The following is a 23,729-nucleotide window of genomic DNA, read 5'->3' as shown; positions in this document are numbered from 1 at the left end:
AAATATTTTGGTTTACTCTCAAAATTTTCCTGCTCTTCTCCATGCCGTGTTACTTACATTTTCCACGGAATGAATGTATTCAACTTCAAGACAGCACTATTCATTAGAAAACTTTCTGTAAAATCACAAATAGGAGACTTCCCTGGTGGTCCAGTGGTTAACAATCCTTCTTGCAATTCAGGGGACACTGGTTCGATCCCTGGCTGGGAAACTGAGATCCCACATGCTGTGGGACAACTAAGCCTGTGCACCACAACTACTGAGCCTGCGCGCCACAACTAGAGAGCCCGTGTGCCTCAACTAGAGAGCCCGCCTGCCGCAAACTACAGAGCCCAAGTGCCCTGGAACCCACACGCCACAACTAGAGAGGCTGAGTGCTGCAACTAATGAGCCCACACGCTCTGGAGCCCACGTGCCACAACTAGAGAGAAGCCCGCATGCCACAACTAGAGAGAAGCCCGTGTGCCACAACTAGAGGAAAGCCCATGCATCGCAACGAAGAGCCCGCATGCCGCAATGAAAGATCCTGCATGCCACAACTAAGACTCGATGCAGCCAAAAAAAAGAAAAAGGAAAAAAATCACAAACGGGTTCTTTGAAAGCCCCAGTGTGAAAAAAAGTCAAGGCAGTTCACAGAGGAGGAAAAGTTTTCAGTCCCTATAATGCATTGTGTGTACATGTTATGAAGGAAAAAATGTTGGCTGGCCATGATGGATTAATCAACATTCTGAAGACCAGTTCCATTTCAGAAAAAAAATTTGGGGGGGGGTGGGAATTTCTATTAGAGAACTTTTCCAGAATTAAAAAATTGAAAAAAATAAATGGAAATACAACGAGCTGTTCTTTATAAATAGAAACACTTGGAAAGAAAGAAATAGAAATAGAAATTATGAGCAATCAAAATACTTCCTGTTTTCTGTCAGCTGATACACCTGCCAAAACACAGAATAAAAAGTGTTAGGTGCAACTGTACTTATTAATTTAAAAAACACTCATTGAGTGTTCACAATGTGTCAGGCACAATCCTAAGCATTTTACACATATTAACTCATTGAATTCTCATAACAGCCCAGAAACCAAGATGACTATTGTCCCATTTTTCAGTGGAGGAAATGGAGGCACAGAGCTGATAAGAAGCAGAAACGGAAAATAAACCCAGCCCTGATTCTAGCATCTGTGCTCTTCACCCTTTGCTCTTTTGCCTCTTGGATATGCCTTTGCTATTTGCATGATTTGCTAGATGGTAGCCTATGAAGAAGAAAACAATGCAATCTCCCTAGCACTGCAGTATTCGATAGCCAGCAGTGCTTGTAACAGGGGAGCTGAAAGAGCTTTCTTATTTGTCATCTCTCCCTGCATCCCTCCATACCCCTCCTGAAAGGCTGCAAATCCCTTCGCAACCTGTCAGTCTGCAATTTCTGACCCACCACCCTTTTTATTTCCCTCCCTTCCCCTGTTTCTATTCCTAAAAACCCAGCTGGGCAGAGAGGAAACAATCTGGGTTGATGGAATTTCTCCCCCCTGCCACCCCCTCAGCTCTCAGTCTTGATTCTAAACTATGATCTTTCCAGGAATGATGAATTTATCTTTGAGTCTCATACATAATTGGGCTAAAGAACCTGGTCCCAGGAAGTATCCACTGATATGCATAAACTTTATATGTTCCAAGAGCTAGTATCTTAATTAATCTTGCTTGGTTCAGCCCCACTTTTTAAAAGAATTCTTCTATCATCTCTACAGTGCTGCAATACTCAGGAAATTCATTAAAAAGCTGCTATTTTTCCATGTGAGTTATTTGTATAACTGCTCAGCTCTCCTAGTTAATTCCCCTTGTGGTTTCTGTGGAAATAATGAGGCAACCGGCTTGGAAATTGTGTTCTACAAAATTTCCTTCAAAGCCTAGCAAGTCATGAAAGTTACATATTTGAGCTTTGCTTTGTAAGACACATGTTTATTTTCTTTTAAAAACTGATTTTACTACTATGGCATTGTCATTTTATACTTACATAGCACTCACTCATTGTGGATGAGCGAGTGAGAAAAGATGCCTGACACATTAGTGGATTTTTATCACCACCCACATCATCAGACTAGCAAGCTAAAGGACTGCAATTGTTTAGAGGTTTGACCAAGGTAGCATAGTTGGAGTCTGGAGCAGGTCCTTGAATCTTGGAGTCCTGTTTTATTAGTGCATCTACTGCTGATCGTTTGAGTTCTCTTGGATGTTTCTGACCAAGAAATTGTGACATTGGGGCTGATCTTCATAGGCCAAGGTGAAATAGGCTCTAGAAAATACCTCAGAAGATTTGGGCAGATGAAGAATTCAGGTAACACTCATCGAGATCTCTATAATGAATCCCCCCCCCCAAATAGATACTCCCTTGAATGTTTGTTTGTTTTCCTTATCCCAAATAGAGTGTTTTATTTCCCTGTTGAGCTATTGGGATAATTGTAGCTCTGTTGACCTGGCCTCAGAAAACTGGAGAGGATCCTGACTTCCATTTCAGCACCAGTTTCTGGCTCTTGTCAAGTCTTGTGTTTATTTAAAAGATGATATATTTTGAGGGCAAATTAGTCTAAGCACCAAATTTAGGGTTTTATGAAAGAAAAAAAGGCACAAGGGCAAAGGTTTGCAAAACCTAATATGAAGAGAAATGTTTGTGTAAGGTTTTTTAAGAATTAATGAAAACATGGGAGGTCATTGAAACACTGCCCCTGCAGGGCTGTGAACCCAACTGACAGCAGTGTCTGAAAGCATGAGAACTAGAAAGTGAACATGCCCTTAAAGGCAAATGCAATGCAGGGAAGTCAGCCAATGGCATATGTGCCAAAATTATATTTAGTTTTGGAAACTATAATTTGAGTGTAAGTGAAGTACTTTTACAAAGACATTTTTTAAATCACAGAAGTACTGTCTTTTCAGAGAGATTATAGATCTGTGAGTTGAACTGGAATGCCTGGCCCCCTGAAGGTAAATGCCATTGCCAATCAAGGCAATTGATTATTTAAAGCCTCTAACAGGTCCCTTAAGAGAAGCGAGACTTTGTTTTTCTTATAAGGACAGTGAAGTGAGCCTTTGGGAAAGCTTCAGGTCTATTAATATTTGCCTTGGTTGCTCAGAGTATTTAAGGTCACCACCATTTGCCTTTTGGATGATTATCTTAGTCTGAGTTCTCTAACAGGCAAATAGATATCAAATCGGCTACCACCTCCTCAGAAAGGTCTTTTTTCACCACTGTAGCTAAAGCAGCCCACCATTCCCTCTGTTTTCTACTCTTTATAGCACATGGCTTTAAATTTTATCAATATATTAACTTGTTTATGTATTTGCCATGTGCCTCCCTTTACAATTTGGTAAGCTCTTTTCTGTTTACTGCTGTATATCCAGCACAGAGGAGAATTCCTGGTGCATAAGTGGTTGCTCAATAAATATTTGTTGACTGTTTGAATATGGGTATGAAGCCATGATCACCCATTTTGGGTTGAAATATCTCAAGAGCTGCTTTGACTAGAACTTGAAGGTTCAAACCCACCTACTGAAAACTATTTGAGTTTGAAAACTATTTGACTAATTTGAGACAGGTCAGTCAAGAGATCTGTGCCGAAGTTTCTTTCTCTAGAAAGATCATGTGTGAAAATCAGTATTTCCAAGGTGTCCTGTGATCGCCACACAAAAGGGGCTACATTTTGGAAGAAGTTTCATTTCTGTTAGCAATAGAACAAAAAAGCTGACAAAAGAAAAAAAGAGGAGGAGAAAAGGTCTTTCTCACCAGCAGGTTACTTTCATTTGTCTTTCAATCTTATCAAATGAAAGTGTCATTGAGTTCAATGTCTACCTTTAAAAAGTTGATAATGTTCTGCATTAGACTAATAGTTTGAGCTCTAGAAGAGAAAGAAGCTTGTTGACCATGGATTAAATCTTTTCAAATAAAGAGAGGCACCAACCAAACAGTGCTCGGGAACGCTAGCTGTCCAGGGCTGCAAAAGGGGGCTCTAAGTCATCATCATCAATTACTCTGTCCCTCCAGGGTGGTTTGGGATTATGTTTTATCTGGCCCTTTCATCTCCAGTGTTTTTAATTTGCCTTTTAATACAAGAGTAAATGTCAAACCAGGACACTGAAGCAATCTATGAAAACAAATACTTTATCTTGCTGGAAATCGGTAGTAGTAAATCCATCTGGCTTCTCCTTCAAAGTCTTAGCCTCTGGATCTGGTCAATCATCTGAAAATCCCATGACTCTTTTGGAAGCTCTTTTTTTCTAGCAAGATTCTGACTCAAAAAAAGCAATCTCCTCATCATTGTAATGATTTCTCAAGTTAAAAATGTACCCCCCAAGGGCCTCCCTGGTGGCGCAGTGGTTGAGAGTCCGCCTGCCGATGCAGGGGATACGGGTTCGTGCCCCGGTCTGGGAGGATCCCATATGCCGCGGAGCGGCTGGGCCCGTGAGCCATGGCCGCTGAGCCTGCGCATCCGGAGCCTGTGCTCCGCAACGGGAGAGGCCACAACAGTGAGAGGCCCGCGTACGAGAAAAAAAAAAAAAAAAAAAAAAAAAAAAAATGTACCCCCCAAAAAACACCCCTCTTTTAGTTATAGCCAGTATATATTTTGGAAAATATACTCATTTTTCAGTTGGTGGTCCCAAGGGATACATTAACAAATAAATCAAGAGGTGGATTCCAAAACTAGTTTTAGCTGTGTATATTCACCCTGTCTCTCAAAAAAATCTTGAAGCAGACTTTAAATACGTATATATAACTCAGCACTATTTGGCTAAGCTGAGTTAATGAACTGAGCTGAAAATGGTGACTCTTATGGTATGTGACTCATATCTCAATAAAGATGTTTTAAAAAATGAACTGAGCTAATTAATGTCACAGATGCAATTCAGAACAACGTTATAGAGGATGACCTCGGTGTGTCAGGTGGCAAGAATTCTAGCTCCAGTAATCTCTCATTCATTCACTCAAATTCATTCTTTTTTTTTCATTTTAATTAGTGCTTATCTTGTATCAGGCATTGTAGAATATTCTGAGGATAAGAAATGAATAGAATGCAGTATCTCTTATCATAGGCATGTCACTTGTCATTTTTGTGCCATGGATTTCTCCATTTCTTAAGTAAATGGACTAGATACTGTGCTTTTCCTACTTGTATGAGTCTCATTGCTGGTGGAGATACTAACAACTAGGTCAAAGGCACAGATTTGAGGACGTACTGAATGCATAAAAGATTGCCTTGGCATTGCTGAGCTGTTAAGTGTTTATTGTCAATAAAGGATGTTATGCTTTTTAAAGAATTCAAGACTTTTTGAATAAAAGGTTTATGCAATCAAGTGATAGTTGATTATTTCCTCAATCAAGCTCTCGAGTAGTTTAAACATATTTTTTTCTATTTTCTTAATGATCCACATTTTGTCACGTTTGAGCCAAATAGATTCTTTCTTGGCCCTCCCTCCTTTATCAAATCAGTCTCCATTTAGAAAGACACCATTTGCTCCAGCATCAATTGGAAATGCCTCAAGCATCATCTGGCTCAAGTACACTGACTTTCCATTGATGAGAACTCATCTGGGCAAAAGGAGCCCTTCTGAATAATAAAAGGGAATTTAGTAATAGTAACTTCTCATAACCTTAAAACCCAGTTTGTTAGAATTGGCCTCCCTCACTTTATAAATAGCAAGAATTTGATGAGCTTACCACCACCCTAGGGACATCAGGCAAATCATAGAAAGCGAATAAAGGCCTTCTACTCAATTTCTTATTCAGTACACACGAATCAAACTAAACACAGCTTGTTCATGTCTCTAATAAGAGTGATGTGTCCAGTTTCAGGCTTTACAAGTTAAGAGGAATATGCAGCAGGTGGAAAGTGCCCAAGAGCACATGTTTAAAGCACTAGATAGTGATGTTGGGAAAAAAATTTAAAGATTTATCCTGGAAGAAAAAAGGCTAGAACTCTTTTATTTTTTTTTTTTTTTTTTTTTTTTTTTTTTTTGCGGTATGCGGGCCTCTCACTGTTGTGGCCTCCCCCGTTGCGGAGCACAGGCTCCGGATGCGCAGGCCCAGCGGCCATGGCTCACGGGCCCAGCCGCTCCGCGGCATATGGGATCCTCCCAGACCGGGGCACGAACCCGTATCCCCTGCATCGGCAGGCGGACTCTCAACCACTGCGCCACCAGGGAGGCCCCTAGAACTCTTTTAATAAGTTAGTATATACACAAGAAACACAGCTCTGGCTGCCTAATTCCCATCTGCATTCAGAAAGTATGAGGGGCAAGTTCAAATCAAATGTATGACATTCCTGTTCATGTTTTATGATGACAGTGATCTTTTGTCCTTCTTAGCCAGATTGAATATTCATGAAGTGTAGTGGGAAGTAGATGGGTTTTGACATCACAGCAATATTTTGTAGAAATTATCTGCATAAACTTCTTGACATGGAATAGGTGCTTTTGAAATGTTAAGCCCTCCTTTCTCCCTTCTTCCACACCTGACCCCCACACCCAGATACCCCCAGTCTTGACTTCGTGGTCTCGATAGTGTGAATGAGGAGATTAGCGTTTCTTTTTTGTTTGTCAAGCATCTTCCATAGAAAACATATTTTAAAAACCCAGTTAGTATTGTCTGTTGGGATTAGCTTACTGGCTCCGTCATTGACAAGCAAACTTGTATAATTCCTGGGTCTACCATTTACTAGATCACTTAGGCAAGTTTTTAACCTGTTAGTGACTTAGTTTCCTCATTTGGACAATGACGATAATAGCTACCTCATCAAGTTGTGAGGACCATAGACAAACCATACTATGTGCCTTATTCCTATATTTCATGCTAATAAATTTTATTAATAATAGATAACAGTTATTATGTGTTTGTTATATGTCAGAAAATGTACTAAATGCTTTATACCTCATAGCTATTAAGTCCATGTATCAGAGAAAGTAATGAGTCTCTGAAGAATTAAATAACTTTACCCAAGGTTGGTTGGTCTCCCTCCCACCCTTTCTCTTTCTGTCTCTGTCTCTCTCTGTCTCTGTCTCTCTCTCTCTCACACACACACACACACACCTAGGACTCAGACTTGATGTCTAACTCAAAGACCATGCACTTAATGAAATAGCAACAGTTTTGATAAGCAGATGCTTATATCATTATTGTTTTTTTAGTTCTTCCACAGCAAGTCAAATCAACAAAGATACCTTCCTCTGGTGCCTCAGGATAATTCCAAGTTTTCTGAGACACAGAAGGAAGAGCCAGCAGGGACCTGAAAAGCCAAATTCCAGATGAGGAGACTGGGGCTGGGAGGTGGATTTAAGATTATTGATTGAGCCCTTATTCTTAGGTGATATGAACTGTTTCAGCACTGGGAATACAAGAGGAAACCAATCAGTGATGGCTCTTGCTTCATGAAACTTAAAATCTTGGCGATGTCAGAGCTTAAACATATATAATTGCATTAATAAATACCATATATAAGTGCTATGATGAAGAAAAGGTCTGAGAGTAAGAAAGCATATAACATCTACCTAATTTAGCCCAGGAAGGAGAAGTCAGGGAGAGCTTCTCAGCTTCCAGGTCTCAGTCTGAGCTGACACCTGGAAGTTGAGGAGGGATTTATTTTGCTCAGGGTTAGTTGACTGGGCTAGTTAGTAGCCAAGCCTGAATTAAAAATGAGATCTATGATTCTAATTTCTCTGTTTCCCTCACTGCACTGTAAATCTTCAACAACTTCGGACAGTTTGCATTTGCCAACTCCATGACATTGCTTTATTAAAACCATTTCTATTTAAAAAAGGAGGAAATCCCTTAAATTTGGCTCCCTGATTCACAGCCTGCTTATTACAATCTTTGAGTGTCTTATTTCCATTCCTATATCTTTAAAGGGGGGTGGGAGTTCTTTGGTATGTCTCTAATCTTTGTCATGCCACAAAGCAGTGAACTGTGAAAAATACCCAAGGAATTCCCAATAAATTGTACAGGAGGCAAACGAAGGGCATCCAGCTATGAACCTGAGCAGCTCTCTTTTTTCAGCTACATCCCTGGAGGTTCTCTCTAGAGCAAACCTTACCAGGCTTTGGTTCTCCATGCCTGTTGAGGAGTTTGATCAGCTCCCATCTGTCCTTTTTTTTTTTTTTTTAAAGAAGATGTTGGGGGTAGGACTTTATTAATTAATTTATTTATTTTTGCTGTGTTGGGTCTTCGTTTCTGTGCGAGGGCCTTCTCTAGTTGTGGCAAGTGGGGGCCACTCTTCATCGCGGTACGCGGGCCTCTCACTATGGCGGCCTCCCTTGTTGCGGAGCACAGGCTCCAGACGCGCAGGCTCAGTAGTTGTGGCTCACGGGCCTAGTCGCTCCGCGGCATGTGGGATCCTCCCAGACCAGGGCTCAAACCCGTGTCCCCTGCATTAGCAGGCAGATTCTCAACCACTGCGCCACCAGGGAAGCCCCCCATCTGTCCTTTTAAAGGCATTTCTCTTAGGTCCATTCTAGCATTTGTGCCTCAGGTGTGTGCTCAGCCCCTTTAATGCAGAGTGAATTAAACACCAAAAAAGGTACCCTAAAGCATCACAGCCCTCTGGAGTTTAGTGTCTCTCTCTAGCTTGAGCCCGTGATACACTTCTCTGTGTTGCTGATCAGTTACAAAACCAAGCCCCAAGTACCTTTCATGAAACAAATGCACACAAGGGCAGAAGTTTCCTGAGGAGGCAAAGTGAAGTTCATCTTGAAGGAGGGCTGGAACCATGTGGGGGACCCAGCTGCAGCTCAGCTGCTGCTTATGATGATGATGTCAGCACGCTTAGCACCTAGGCAGGCTGTGCCACTGACGGTTCTTCTCCTTTCTTTTACAATGAAACACTGAAAAGCATTCATTAGCCATTCTCTTGCCCTGTTTTTAAAATCTTTGGGATTGCTTTTTGCTCAATGAATTCTTGGCTCTGGGTTTTATTAAAATGTTAGAAAGAATGAGAACCAAACTGTGACATATTATGCTTAAGAAGTGTAACAAAGTTCTACAAACTGGGTGGTTTAAAACAACAGAAATAAAAAAAAAAGAAATAAAAAAAAATAAAATAAAACAACCGAAATTTATTCTCTCACAGTTAAGGAGGCCAGAAGTCTGAAATCAAGGTGTCAAGAGGATTGCTTCCTTCTGGGGCTGTAAGGGAGAATCTGTTTCATGCCTCTCTCCTAGCTTCCTGTGGTTGCTGGCAGTCCTTGGTGTTCCTTGATTTGTAGACACATCACTCCAACCTCTGCCTCCATTTTCACATGGCCTTTTCCTGTGTGTGTGTGTGTGTGTGTGTGTGTATTCAAATTGCCCTCTCCTTTCTCTTATAAAGACACCAGTCATTGAATTTAAGACTCACCCTAATCCAGTCTAACCTAATCTTAACCTCATTACATCTTCAAGGACCCTATTTCCAAATAAGGTCACATTCATTGGTTACAGCAGTTAGGACTTCGACATATCTTTTGGGAGGAATACAATTCAACTCAGTATGAGAGGTAAAAAGCCCTGCTCTCTATTTAATTCTCCTTCCCTTTCTATACTGACTGAATGCGCATTTCAACCATTATACAGTGCAAAATCTAGTGGTTAATGTTAACGGAACATTAATAAAACATACCCAGGATGCGATGGGAATGTTCTGTATCTTGATTGTGGTGGTGGTTTCATAGGTACACACAGCTATCAAAGCTCACGGGTACAGTTTATTGTATGTAGATTATTCCTCAATAAAGTAGATGATAAAAAAATGCATACCCCAATCACAGTACCAATTGTTTTTCTTTTCTCCTCTCCCTTCTATATACCATCCCATCTTGTCATTAGAAAAACATACTGGGCAAATAGGTTCTCCCATTTCCATTCAATATAGAGAACTGAAGATTCTGGGGAAAAAAATAAAATTTTCAGAGGAAAAAATCTGTATTATTTAGTTACTTTAAAAATCGGAAATATTGAAAAATGTTTAGACTGTGAAAATTTTAGGGTAATAACAAAATATTAAAGCTTGTTTACATTATTATATAATTCTTCATCCTCAAAAGTAGTTCTAAAACATACGCTATGGGAAGGTTTTAAAAACTACTTCAAGTAACTAAGTATAGCTGAACCATGTACCAGGTTCAGAAAAAATTAACTTGAGACTCCAAGTGCATCTTCACCCACAAAGACAGAAGAAAGTAAAACTAACAAAGAAGGAATGCCACTGGCACAAGATGCGTGTTCAAAAATGTTTATAAACCGAGATTAAATTTGGTTGTCAGCCAACTTGTATTATTATTAAAAGTCTCTTGAGATCAAGTTTCAAAGCCAAAAACAAAAGTGATGATGGTCACATATTTCGGATTTAGTGTTGGAAGACTCTTTCAAATGCTGGCTGCAGGTAAACAACAATTGTTTGTTTCATGCTTTGGTCCCTGAAACTCTGCTGTGCACATCGAAACTGCAACTTGGCTTAAGATTTTTATACAACCTTGCTTTTTACCTGCCTCACTAATGAGTATCCTGAAGACAGAAGAGTTGATATTTAGAAATACTGTACTCATACCAGCTGGAAAAATAAACAAGTAATAGGGTAGAACAATGTGTGTATGCAAAACTGCTTTTTAAAGTTGAGAAGATAAAGATGAAACACTAGAAAACATAGAAGACATTGCTAATATTTGCACAGAAAATGAGAGAATGAATGGTGTTGCAAGTGGCTTTTTGTGTGTTCATTGTAGGTGCTAACACAGAAACAGGACTTTTTTTCTCTCCATTGGTTTTGCTTTTTTTTAAGTTCATAATTGGTAAGGGATGGTGGAATTAGACACACAAAGTAGGGGGAAAGTGAGAAATATGAATAAGAATTGTCATTTAGGTTTCTGAATATAGTGCCAGAAGAAATTGTCACAGATCTTGAGGTTAACTAGATGAGTATGAAAACCTCAACTTGGTGCCTGCTTTAAAGAGAGAGTTCATGGTTCCAATTCTGGGCAATGTGAAACTGATCCAAAATATTTAGTCAAAAAACTGACCTGTTGGTATATAAACGTAACAGAGGGCAAAAAGTTTTCTACACCCTGCTCTGAATATAGAGAATCCCAAACTGTCTCTCACTTGACCCAAAAAAGTGCCCTGCCTTGAAAGAACGTATTGGTATTATTTAGTTGGTATTGACAACACCTCTAAAACTTGGGGAGGGTGGTGAAAATCCTAGCTAGACTATTTACTGCGTCGACCATGGGCCTTTTACAAGCAGTTTTAAACAAAGGATTCATTAGCAAATTAGAAAGGTTTGACTAGATCTTTTGGGTGTAAGACCAGGTGAACTCGCATTAGGGATGGTCATTCAGTGTAGCTAGATTCATAAAGTAATTTAAAAATTATTGATTTTGTATAGATTATAGTAATAACTCCCATCACTGGGCTTGTTCTCTCCAGGATGCTCTGTGCTAAGCATGCTGCATACATTAGGTCCTTTAGTCATCTCGACAGCCTTCTGAAGTGAACATGATTTCGCAGACTGGGAAGTGAGGATGAGAGTTGTGAAGTGATGTGCTCAAGGTCACACAGCTATAAGAAATCAACAAATTGAAATCCATTCAGACACGGTCCCAAAGCACTTCCAAATTGAACGGCTTCTTAATCTGCAATTCTAGTCCTGCAAGAGTTAGAAGTCGAGGTTAGATCACATGGATCTGAATACTAGCTCTGCCACTTAACTAGGGGTTTAGATGCTTCTAGATCTTGGTTTTCTTCATCTGTAGAACCGGGGGTTAAGTATTATAGCGCTCTCTCTCTCTCTCTCTCTCTCTCTCTCTCTCTGTGTGTGTGTGTGTGTGTGTGTGTATCTGTTGATTTGGATGGTGCATGCATATTTTCAGCCCAGTGCCTGCCATATAGGAAGTTCCAACAAGTGTTAGTTGTTCTTATATTGTCATATTAACAATTGATTGAAGGGTTAGGACCAAGCTGTTAGAGTAGATAATCTTGACAACAACACTAAATTCGAGTTACCAAATGGTGTGGACATGTTCGGTGCTTTTTCTCTTTAGTGTTGGCATAAATATTTTTTTCTGGATATTTCTTTAGGTATTATAATATTAAATTGTTCTCTAAGGTAGAGAGTTGAACTTATATCTTAGTCTTTTCACATCACAGTACCAGTTAGGACTCAATCTCTCAAATACCCTTTTATCTTGCAAATCATTATATTCACCATGTAGAGAATAACTATGACACCATTTCCGTCTTTGGAAAGTGATCAGTGTTCCTCAGTGCTGGGTTGGTGTTTAACAAAGTGAGTTTTTGCTAATCTTACTCATACAGGATTATCCTGCGACTTGAAATTTACCTCCACTGTTATCCGTCATTTGTAATTTAAGTTCTTGGCTATTATATTCGTTCAGGGAGATCCTAGAATAGGAATTGAGAGAAACACTCTTGGTTCAGCTGCAAAAAATTCCTAGCTTATAATCAAGAAGTAGTTTAGGCATGGGACACTATTGCTATTTAATGTAATTAGAATTCTTAAGTCCTGTAAAAGTTCTCCACCCGTTTCTCATATATTCCACATCACACAGATTAAAATCATGTCCTCCTTTTCATGTTTCAGTAGCTTGGAGGCAGAACCTTTGACTTCTTCTATGGGAGAGTGAGATGCTGTGCATTGTTTACCCCAGATACCACTAAGAATGTAGAAATGATATCAGAGGGATCACAATCAGTTTGAGAGACATGGGCAGGATGAAACAAAAATCAGTGACGTTGCCTGACTTGGGAGCCAATCAGATAGAAGTCTGAAATATTATATGGCAGTCAATCAGGAAGTTCAATGTGATTTGGGACTATATAAGCAATGGGATTATATAACAAACAAGGGTAAAATAGGATGCCCTAACCTGGAATATTGGACCTCAGGACTAGAAAGAAATAAGCAACTGGAGGTAGTCCAGAGGAGATCATCTACAATGATGGTTTTAAAGCAAAATATGAACTTTATAGTGTAACTTTATAGTGTATAGTGTAGACCCAAGGGGCATGATAGAAATCTACAGATAGCTTGAGGGTCTAGACACCAAGGGGAAAGAGGAATTTTGGCTGGAGATAAGAAAAATTTCAAGGGATAAAGTTAAGAAAAGGGAAATTTAGTTTTAGCAGAATATATTCTTTGGTAATAAGATGTATGTGTTAGTAGAACAGTGTCTTAAGGGAATAGAAAGAACAATGATGAATTTTCGAGGATCCTTGATAAGAGGATACCTTGATGTCAGACCAAGGTCTCTAGAACTGTCATTAGAATATTCTTGTGCCATGACCAGATGGAATAGATATATTTTTTATCCTGAATCTTTAGGATAATTACAACAGGGAATGAACAGTGAACACACTGTTCTGCCCTTTAATAAAAGGTATTCTTAGGCTTTGATTAACTTCGGCTCTGAGGAAAAAACCAAAACCAAAACCAAATATGGACACTACTTTTCAACATCAAATGCCCTAATAAAGGAGCAAAGTCTTAGACACCTGATTTTTAAAGTATATGCATTCAAAACCATTTATTTCTAGACTACCAGTTATATTGCCTCTGAAGCAGGCTGATGAATTGTAAGAAAGATTCTGGGGATCAACATAACAAAACCAGTCATTTTTGAAATTGGTAAGTGAAACCCAGATCTTCCTTAATCAAGTCTGGCATAAAATGGCAGTCAGTCAGAAAGGCCAATGTGAGTTGGGTCTGTATAAGCAAAGGGATTATATAACAAACAACAGTAAAATAGGATGCTCTAAATAGGAATGAATGAATAAGCCATACACCAAAATGACTGCAAAATAAGCCTAATAGCAGTCGGATTGGAAATCACAATCGTTTTTAAAATATCATTTTAAAAAATCCAAATAATTTTCTTATAAAATCTTTCTTTCCAGAAGTGCCATTACATTTTCCCCGTGTGTTTTAAAAGCATATATACTTACAGCGGGTTTTTAAAAAGGAGCCAGAGCTTAACTTATGGATATTCAAAACAATTTATTCATTGTTCCCTATGCTGAGGCAGGCTCCAGGCTAATGGAGAGTCAGGAGCTGCTGGAAATAAGATGATGAATGAACTGGATGCGTTTGCTCTAAGCCTGAAGTGCCAACAGAACAGTCCCTCTGCTCACTGGCTTCCCAACATCCATGACCAAGCATGTATGACTTCCTGCCTGGAGGGTATTCTTATTAGCCCCATATCATTGTGGCAGGGTTGCATTTTCAACCCCATGGTCATCTTTTGGGCTTAGAGAAATAGCACATATATAAATTATAAATTACATTGGCTTAACCACCTGAGTTGTAAGTGGTCCTGTGACATGTGACTTTGCTAACCATCTACTCCAAATGCCAAAATCCAGTGAAGCATAACCAGTTCCATGCACTGGTATCCAAATGGTAGAGACATTAAGTGTTTACTAGTGACAAGTTACATGATATTGTTAACTAAGGAAAGGGCAGGCAAGACCCGCCCTCTTTTACTTCTACTGTGACTCGTTTGAGGAGGGAAGAAAGCAAATGACAACAATCCCCCAAATGTAATTTGGTGTGTGTAGTCATGCAGGAAAGTAAGCAATTTTAAAGGCTGTGTCTCTCCACAGCACATCTAATTGTCAGCCACTAGAAAGAGTGCTTATGTTTCAGGGTGAGAAGAGATGGGCGGCATTGAGGGTGATGGGAAATTTGCATCTCATTTTTGTCTTGTGGCAGCAGATAGGTCCTAAAGTTACAGGAGGGAGCTCCCTGCGCGCAGTGGGTCCCGCTGCGTTTACAAAAACGGGTAGGTCAGAGATCCTGGGGTCCGAATGAAGCCCTTTATGGAGGTATCGAATTCTTCTGTTAATTAGATTTCATGACGTGACCCCTCCTAGACAGTCAAATACCTAGGACCGTCGAACACGTTTTGTAAGACGAGAAAGACATTAAATTTCCCCCTGAAAACTTTATAGGGAATGAAACAAGCCTTCCAAAATCAAAGTTGGACAATTCCGATGTTATACACAGCACGGCGAATGTTTTGTGTCAAACACTTGTATTTATAAGTTCCCTGTAAGTTTTGTTTTTTCTTTAATAAAAGTAATGGTAAAAGAAAGTCACCTTTACATCTGTATAAAGTTCTCTTCACCCAGAAGTGGTAAAAGAGGACACACGAACACAGTTCAATAAAGTACGCAGGCATTTCCAACATTCTCTCTGCTCCGCTGCTGACATGGTTGTGAGATGCGTCGCAAAACTTACATGTTACGTCAAAAAGCCCTCCGAGAAGCGGGCGAGGCTTCGCGCTTTATAGATTCTAGGGGTGGGACAGTAGCGGGGGAAGGTGCTCCCAGACTTGTTTTCAAGCAGGGAACATTGACATCGCCAGCGTTTTCCAGCTTCCCAGGAATGTGGCCGCTGCGCGCTGCGCCCAAAGGCGTCCCACAGCAGAACCCGGAGACCGATCGCTTTGTGAGCGCCAATCTCTGCAGTCTTTGGGCTGACGCTGCGCCGGGCGCCTGCCCCCTGCTCGGCCTCACTCACCCCTCCTCCTCGAGTACAGTTACTGCACGACCCTTACATGGCGAGGACCCCTCCCCCTCCCCTCCTTTTCTTAGTAGGTCCCCATCTCCAGCCCATTCATCGGCAGCCACTACATTTGAACTGAATCTCTATCCTTCCTTTTTAAAAACAAAAACAGCAGGGCGGAGAAAAGGAAGGCAGGAGATTTATCTCCAACTTCAGAGCAGCCGTCTTGGGCTATCCATCTGACACCAGTGGGTGGGGTGCAATCTGACACTTCCCTTCCTTTCCAGAAACGTGAGTGGAGCTGGCGCCCCCTTCGATTTGGGGGAGGGGAGACGGGGGAGAAGGTCCGCACTTCCGTCCTCGGGGCTTTCTCCCCAGGAGACCCGGTACCGGTGGTGAGCGGTGCTCTCGCTGCGCCGCTCCCAGGTTTGGTGCCTGGAGAACTCCACGTTCTGCTTTCTCCTGCTCCTGGCTCCGCCCCAGCTCCAGACCTGGCTTCCCTCCCGCCCTACCCGTCCGGGCCGCCCCCTTCCCGCTGCGTCTAGCGCGAGCGTGCGGGGACATCTCTGCGCCTACCCTGGGCCCAAGGCTGGGCTGAGAATATCAAGAGCCCCTCTCCGGCGGGTCGTGGACAGCCGACCCTGTGGTTGTCCCCTTAGCTCCCTGAGCGCAGCTGGGAATTCTCTCCCACCCTAGCCGCTCAGCCCTTGGAAGGCCCTGGGCGCTGCGCGCTCCGTGTCCCCGCTTTGTAGCGAGACTGGCACCTCGGGGGAACCTGGAGCTTGGAGACATTCTTGCGTCTAGCCAGTCAGAGGAGTGGGCGCAGCAGCCAAGTGGCGGCCAGACGCGTAGCTTCAGAGGCCCGGATACGGCGACGGTGCACGGGGGCGCAGCCCGGGTGCCCAGCTCCAGCGCGGGAGGAAGTCCCTCTCACTGCGCCGAGAGCGCGAGGGACGCGCCCTGGGCGCACGCCCAGGAGGCCTCCTCCCCAGCCCTCGGGACCGTCCTTAGGGCGCGGGGAGGAGCTTGCTGGAGACTTCGAGGCTGTCCAGAGCCTGGGAGCGGGAGCGCGGCATCTCCTGCCTCAGCTGGGAAGGGGGAGTGGCGCTGGCCGCCGGAGCTGGGCACCCAGCGAGCACCTGACCTTCCTCCTCCTCTTCCTTACCCTTTTCGTGACTTAGGCTCTGGGAGAAGGTTCTGGCGACCGAAGGAGCCCTCCCTCCTCACCCCTTTTCCTAGAAGGCTGGTGATGGATCTCCTGCTTCTGCCCCTGGCGGGGCACTTGGAGCGCGCTGCTGGCGCGTGAGCCGGGAACTGCCCTCCACCGGCCTCGGCGAGCCTTGGCCCGACCCCGCCTGGCAGCCTCGCCTGAGCCCCCTTGCTTTCTGCGCCCCAAAGCGCTAGCAGTTCCGAGAGCTGGAAGAGGGTGGCCCTCAGGCACAGCCCCGCCGAGATGTCCGCGCAGAGCCTACTCCACAGTGTCTTCTCCTGCTCCTCGCCGGCCCCGGGCAGCGCGGCCTCGGCCAAGGGCTTCTCCAAGAGGAAGCTTCGCCAGACCCGCAGCCTGGACCCGGCTCTGATCGGCGGCTGCGGGGGCGAGGCGGGCTCAGAGGGCGGCTCGCGGGGGGCCACCGGGGGCCGCGTCTGCTCCCCGCTGTCCCTGGCCGAGGGTCTCGGCTCTCGCTTGGCGTCCTCTCCGCGGGGCCCGCATCCCCGGGCCAACCGACTCCCGTCCCCTAGACCCCTCTGCTCGTCCTTCTCCACACCCAGCACCCCGCTGGAGAAGTCACCTTCTGGCAGCTTCCACTTTGACTATGAGGTCCCCCTTGGTCGCAGCGGCCTCAAGAAGAGCATGGTATGGGACCTGCCTTCAGTCCTAGCCGGGCCGGGCAGCGGCCGCAGCACCATCCTCTGCTCCTCCGGGGGAGGCCCCAACGGCATCTTCGCTTCTCCCAGGAGGTGGCTCCAGCAAAGAAAGTTCCAGTCCCCACCCGAAAGCCACGGCCAACCCTATGTCGTGTGGAAGTCCGAGGTAGGGTCCGGTGCCTCGTGTCCTCATGGCCCAAGGCTGGACACCTGGGCAGTTCTTTAATTCCTTCTCATTTACAGAGCCAGGGACCCACTGAGGGGTTTTCCTGGTGTGGCTGTTCCTCTTTGGCTGGTTAAATGGTGTCTGCAAATGGGACGTCCCCAGTGGCCACCCACACGTGTCTTGTTAGGACTTCTTGGCTCCACTTTGGAGCAGTGGTAGGAGCTAGAGGAAGAGGTGCTTTCCTTTTTGTGCTGCAGGTGATTTCCAAGGGTCATCTTATCCCTTCACCCAATGTTGATATTTTTTTGGAACTCAAATGATCTATTTCCAAGCTGTTTGTCAGGATTGAAGGAAATATGTTTTGAAATGTTTCTGCCATCTGCTTGTTTTACAGAGAATTCAGGAACATTGTTCTTGAGGGTGTTGTTGATATGTGTGTGTGTGTAGGTCTGTGTGTTTGGGGGAGTAACTACTAGAATTCTCTAGTTTTGATAGCTTCTTCTCCCTAAAGGTCTGATTTAGGAGATCTATGGTACTGAGTACTAGTTTAATCCTGGAGAAAAAAAAAAATCTCTGCTTAAGGCTATGAAAGATCATGGAAATATGCCCAGATTCCACTAAGGGCTACTAGCAGTGAAATGTACATGAATCAGGAATCATTAGTAAATAGGGAACTCCGAGGGAGGTATTTGGTACCTTTCAAAACGTTTGCTCTCTGGTTTAGAAGCGTGGAGAACAGAGCTAATGGGAACCTGTGGTTGATGGGTACTTGGAAAGCTGCATGCTTTGAGAGAATAAATACTAGTTGTTTTAAAAATGAACAACTCCTAATCTCTTTCAGTCCACAAACACTATAGATTTGCGTTGGATCTGTTTCCATAAGGAGAGATTCCATCCATTGTAATTAAATGTTTTAAAGTACAGTTAGAATTACAGAAATGAAATGCAATACCGTGTAATTGCTGGAGATTTAGACGAAATAAAGGAAACACAACCAAGAAAAACAGCTAGAAAATAGTATCCAACATCATACCTTGCTCTGTTAACATGAGATGACTGTGAAATTTTGGCTTTTATTAGACTGCCTTAGAAAAATCAGCAGTATTTATCAGAAATACTCGCATCACATATTAGTAAAATATTAGTTACTGTGTCAAAGTAACTGCTGCTGTTGGGTGGGGAGCATGGATTACAACAACTAACAAACACTGCTGACTGTTCTGCCCATTTTCTTGAGGAAGATAGGCAGTAGAGAGAAAAGTCAAGTAGGAAGCAAGAGATTCTCTCCAAACCAGGGAACTTAGCATTAGAAAGAGGGTCAAGAATAAATGTTGAATTTCTGTTGGTCTTTAGAAGGGCCTGGATTCCTGCTCTATATCAGAAGCACACGTTATCCGATCAATCTGTAGGACTTGAGAGAAATGCAAAAGCAAGCCAAGTTTTTGGACTGGATAGCCACTGACATTCATGTTTAAACCAATTACATCGCTAAGAACATCTCTGCTTTTCTTAGCAACTGTACATACTTGGAATATAGTATATAGATGCTGTTTGTTGCTCTTATGACCGAAAGGCAGTCTACTGTAGATGATCACAACTGGTTAGAAATTTTCTTCTTATCCATTAAAATTTCATAATTAATGGATAAGTACCTGAACTTCATCAATACTGGGTGGCTTCAAACTATTCTGTGCAGTATAGGGGCAGTCTGCAAGCTCACCTACCGTGACTTTCACCTCTTTTGCAGTGGTTAAAACTAAGTACATAGCCATCTAGCAAAAGAACAAAATTTTCTCATAAAATGTTCGTGTGTGTCTGTGTGTGTGTAATCCCTTTATTCTTGAGGCAGACATGGAATGACTGGATGGAATCCTGGCATGAAGGTCCAAGCCTGGTTTTGTGTAATAGAGTCCCGGATATCCTAACATAACCCCGGGGTCTGGAATGTAATGGCCTGGATTACCTTTCAAAGGTTTCATGCCCTGGAACCCTCTCAAAACCCAAGGAAATTCATCCTATTGAGCAGTGCTTGTCCTTCTCGTTTGAAAGCAAGCTAGGTCCTTTGTCCTAAAAGAGAATCTTTACTAATGATGCCAAGAGTCCAGCAAATGAACACCTTGCAAGGTTACTTATGGGCCCTGGAGGGGAGATTTGGATCATACAGACTTGGTTCTTATGCTTTTCCTGGTTGCTCTGGTTCAGGGTTTCTCTGCCTCTGCGCTGTTGACAGTTGTGGCTGAATGATTCTTTGCTTTGGGCGCTGTCCTGTGCATTGTAGGAAGTTCAGCAGCGTCCTGGGCCTCTGCCCACTAGGTGCGAATAGCAGCCTCTCCACCAGTGTGACAATGAAAAGTGTCTGCAGGCACTACTGGATGTCCTCTGAGGGTCAAAACTGCCCCAGCTGAGAACTACTACACCAGTGAGTTGAATGTAGCCCCCCCATTATGGCCGTCTTGACAGCCCACAGAGTGCTTTCAGCTGGCAGAAAGTTTCCCTGGGGACGTCTTCCCATTCCAGAAGCATGTGGATCCCTCTTGAGTGTTGCCTGCAGATTCCACGGATCTCCTATGGTTTATTCAACTTTTCAGTTTCTCTTCCGTTGAATCCATAGGCAAACCTGAGAATTCACCTTCATTCAGGTGTAGCCAGTAATGGATCACATTCACTTCTACTTAGTTCTTTCAGCAGATTCTCTGGTTTTAAACTAAATTGTTCGTACAAGGGCACCTGCTTCCAAGACTCGCATAAATGCCTGTAGCTCTATGCGGCGTGCTCACTCAAAGCTCACAAATGGCATTTTTATGGCCTAAAACCGGGAGGTGTTAGACAAAGCTACAGCTACAGCTGCAACTATCAGCTACAACTCAATATTTCCTTACTATGTGTTTTAGGATTTTTGCTTTAACAAAATCTGATTCATGGACATGCTGGGTAGAATATCTGTTGAGTAGAAAAAGGGAGAAGACAAAGGGATAAATGGTAGATGGTAACACAATTGGTATATACTTTTCAACTTTGTTCTTAGCAGCCATGCTCTGTCCTTGACTCGGATCACAAACAAGGGAGTAAGGTCTCATTCTAACTCTGGGGTTCTCCTAATTCTTTTGGATCAGAGCTGAGATTATGCTCATAGCTGACATAGAGTTTGCCAGCCTCGAAAACCCATAACTAAAATTATTTCTCTCTTCATGACTTCTTTTCTTCATTTACGCCCCAAGAACTTCTTGAGCACAAGCATTTCTCTATGTACCAGGAATGCAGAGAGGCTAAAATATGGTGTCACCCCTTAAAGAGTCTAAGGAGAAGGATGGATGAGTCAACCAATAGCTGCAGTCCAGAGGGTCAGCGCAATGAGGGACTGGGGGATGTGATTCTCCGTGCTTTGGGGAGTCTTGAAAGGCTTCACTCTGCAGAGAACACTTGAACTTGATCCTCAAGGGTGACTGCCACTTATAAGAAGAAGAAGGGAAGTGATTCCTTGATGAAATAGAAAGGAGTGGACCTGCAAAGGCACAGAGGTGTTGGTGACGCTAGAGTTTCCAACAAAGAGGACTTAGAGGGGCTTAAGTGCAATCATTTGTTTGGAGGAGGAGGTTAAGATATCTGCAGTTTAACGTATGTAGCAACCACATGGCTTTTTATATAACAACCTAATGAAACCAGAAATTAGACACCTGTTTGTGGAATAATAAGTAACTATAGGCTCAGGTAAAAATGGCAGGAGGACCAAAGCACCTCTTGGCATCAAATCTGCAGGGAAGTGAAAGCATATATTGATAGAGTGTTTTTGAAGTTAGAAGTTTGGTGTGCCATGGAGCATCGGCTGCATCTCACTGTGTGTTGGATAATAGTATTCAACAGGCTGGGTAGCATTCATTATGAAGAGCCCCACTGTGCATGTCTCAGGAGTTTGGACCCCGTTTTGTAGAGCAGTGGTTCTCAACCTGGAGACAGTTTTGTTCCCAGGGGACATTTAGCAATGTCCAAAGACAGTTTTGGTTGTCACAACTGGGAGTGGTGATGTATTACCTTCATTTTGCAGCTGTAACAAATTACCCCAAACATATGGGTTTGAGCAACACAAATTTATTGTCTTATACTTGTGGAGGTCAGAAGTCTGAAATAGGTCTCCTTGGGCTAAAGTCAAGGTGTTGGCGGAGCTGTGTTCCTTCTGAAGGCGCTAGCGTCTGTTTCCTTTGCTTTTCCAGTGTCCCCCTTCCTCCATCTTCAACGCCAGCCATGTTGCATCTCTTTGACTCTTCTTCCAGTCATTTCTTCCTCAGGCTCTCTTAAGGGTGCTTGTGATTACATAGAACTCACCTGGATAATCCAAGATAATCTCATTTTTTAAAAACATCTTTATTGGAGTATAATTGCTCGACAACGGCGTGTTAGTTTCTGCTGTATAACAAAGTGAATTAGTTATACATATACATATGTCCCCATATCTCCTCCCTCTTGCGTCTCCCTCCCTCCCACCCTCCCTATCCCACCCCTGTAGGTGGTCACAAAGCACCGAGCTGATCTCCCTGTGCAATCTCATTCTTTTAAGGTCAGTTGATTAGCAACCTTTAATTCTACCTGCAGCCTTAATTCCCCCTTGCCGTGTAAGCTAACATATTCACAGGCTCCAGAGATTAGGACGTGGATATCTTTGGTGGGACATTATTCTGCCTACTAACAGGGGAGGTGCTAGTGGCATCTAGTGGGGGAGAATCCAGGGATGCTGCTAAACACTCTACTAGGCACAGGACAGCGCCCACAACAAAGAATTATCTGGCCCTCAATGTCAATAGTGCCCAGACTGAGAAACCCTGCGGTGGAGAATGGGGTAAATTGGTGATTTTTAAGCCTGAGTGTGTAACAAGATTGGATATGTGTTTTAGAGACATCACTCTAGTGTCTGTGGGGGCCATGCATCAGTAACGTGAAACAAGCAGGAGGACAGATACTCAGAGGAGGTAGGCATGGGGAAACCATGCCAAGCATCCTGCAAACAAATGGGAGTTGCCATAGAAACATAATACTTCTGTATTTCTTACTTTTCCACTTTAGCAAATTGTTTTCTTGCACTGTTGAACTACTTCGAATAGGTTGGTGTCTATAGACCACTGGTTTTCAACCAAGGGGTGAGTTTGCAGCCTGGACACATTTGGCAATACCTGTTGGCGTTTACGATTGCCAGAGTTGAGGCAGGGGGTGTGTGCTACCAGCATCTGATGGATAGAGGCCAGGGATACTGCTAATCGTTCTGCAGTGCACGGGACAGGCCGCCACAACAAATAATTATCCTGCTCAGATTTTCAACAGCACCGAGGTTGAGAAACGCTATATAATTTCTTACTTTATACAAGAAACTGAATTCTAGGTTTTGCTTTCTGGTACCATTTGCTCTCATGTTTCTGGCTTTACTCTGTCGTTTTTTCTTTTTTCCTGGTATATGTCAACCAAGACTTTGAATTGGAAAAAATACCTTTTTGAAAGGTATTGAGGATAGGAAAAAAATATGGGGTGTCTCAATATATGTGTAAGAAAGAATTGAATTGTAAATATGTAATGACAGAAACTGGAATTAAAATTTAAAACATGGACAGAGAGGAATATTGTGATTAAAAATAGAAGCTCACCCATGTCACCAAAGAGGAAGTAATTAGAGTAAGATGGCTTCAAACAGGAAATTGACAAAGGACATTTTACAAGGAATTATGTTTGTAATCAGTATAATGGCCTAAGAATTTATAACTTAGGAAAATAGTTATTCAGTTTTCATATGCTTTCTCTTGGAGTATTTCTCTGCTACACTTCATTTCATTTCTAAGGTAATTTTTATTTTTACTAAAAAACTTTTTTTAAGCATCTTTATTGGAGTATAATTGCTTTACAATGGTGTGTTAGTTTCTGCTTTATAACAAAGTGAATCAGCTATACATATACATATATCCCCATATCTCTTCCCTCTTGCATCTCCCTCCCTCCCACCCTCCCTATCCCACCCCTCTAGGTGGTCACAAAGCACTGAGCTGATCTCCCTGTGCTGTGTGGCTGCTTCCCACTAGCTATCTATTTTACGTTTGGTAGTGTATATATCTCCATGCCGCTCTCTCACTTTGTCCCAGCTCACCCTTCCCCCTCCCCATATCCTCAAGTCCGTTCTCTAGTAGGTCTGCATCTT

This window comes from Mesoplodon mirus, assembly GCF_964341445.2.
Source record: "Mesoplodon mirus genome assembly, chromosome: X".
Taxonomy (NCBI): domain Eukaryota; kingdom Metazoa; phylum Chordata; class Mammalia; order Artiodactyla; family Ziphiidae; genus Mesoplodon; species Mesoplodon mirus.
The sequence above is the reverse complement of the archived record's forward strand: the minus strand, read 5'-3'. Positions refer to the sequence as shown.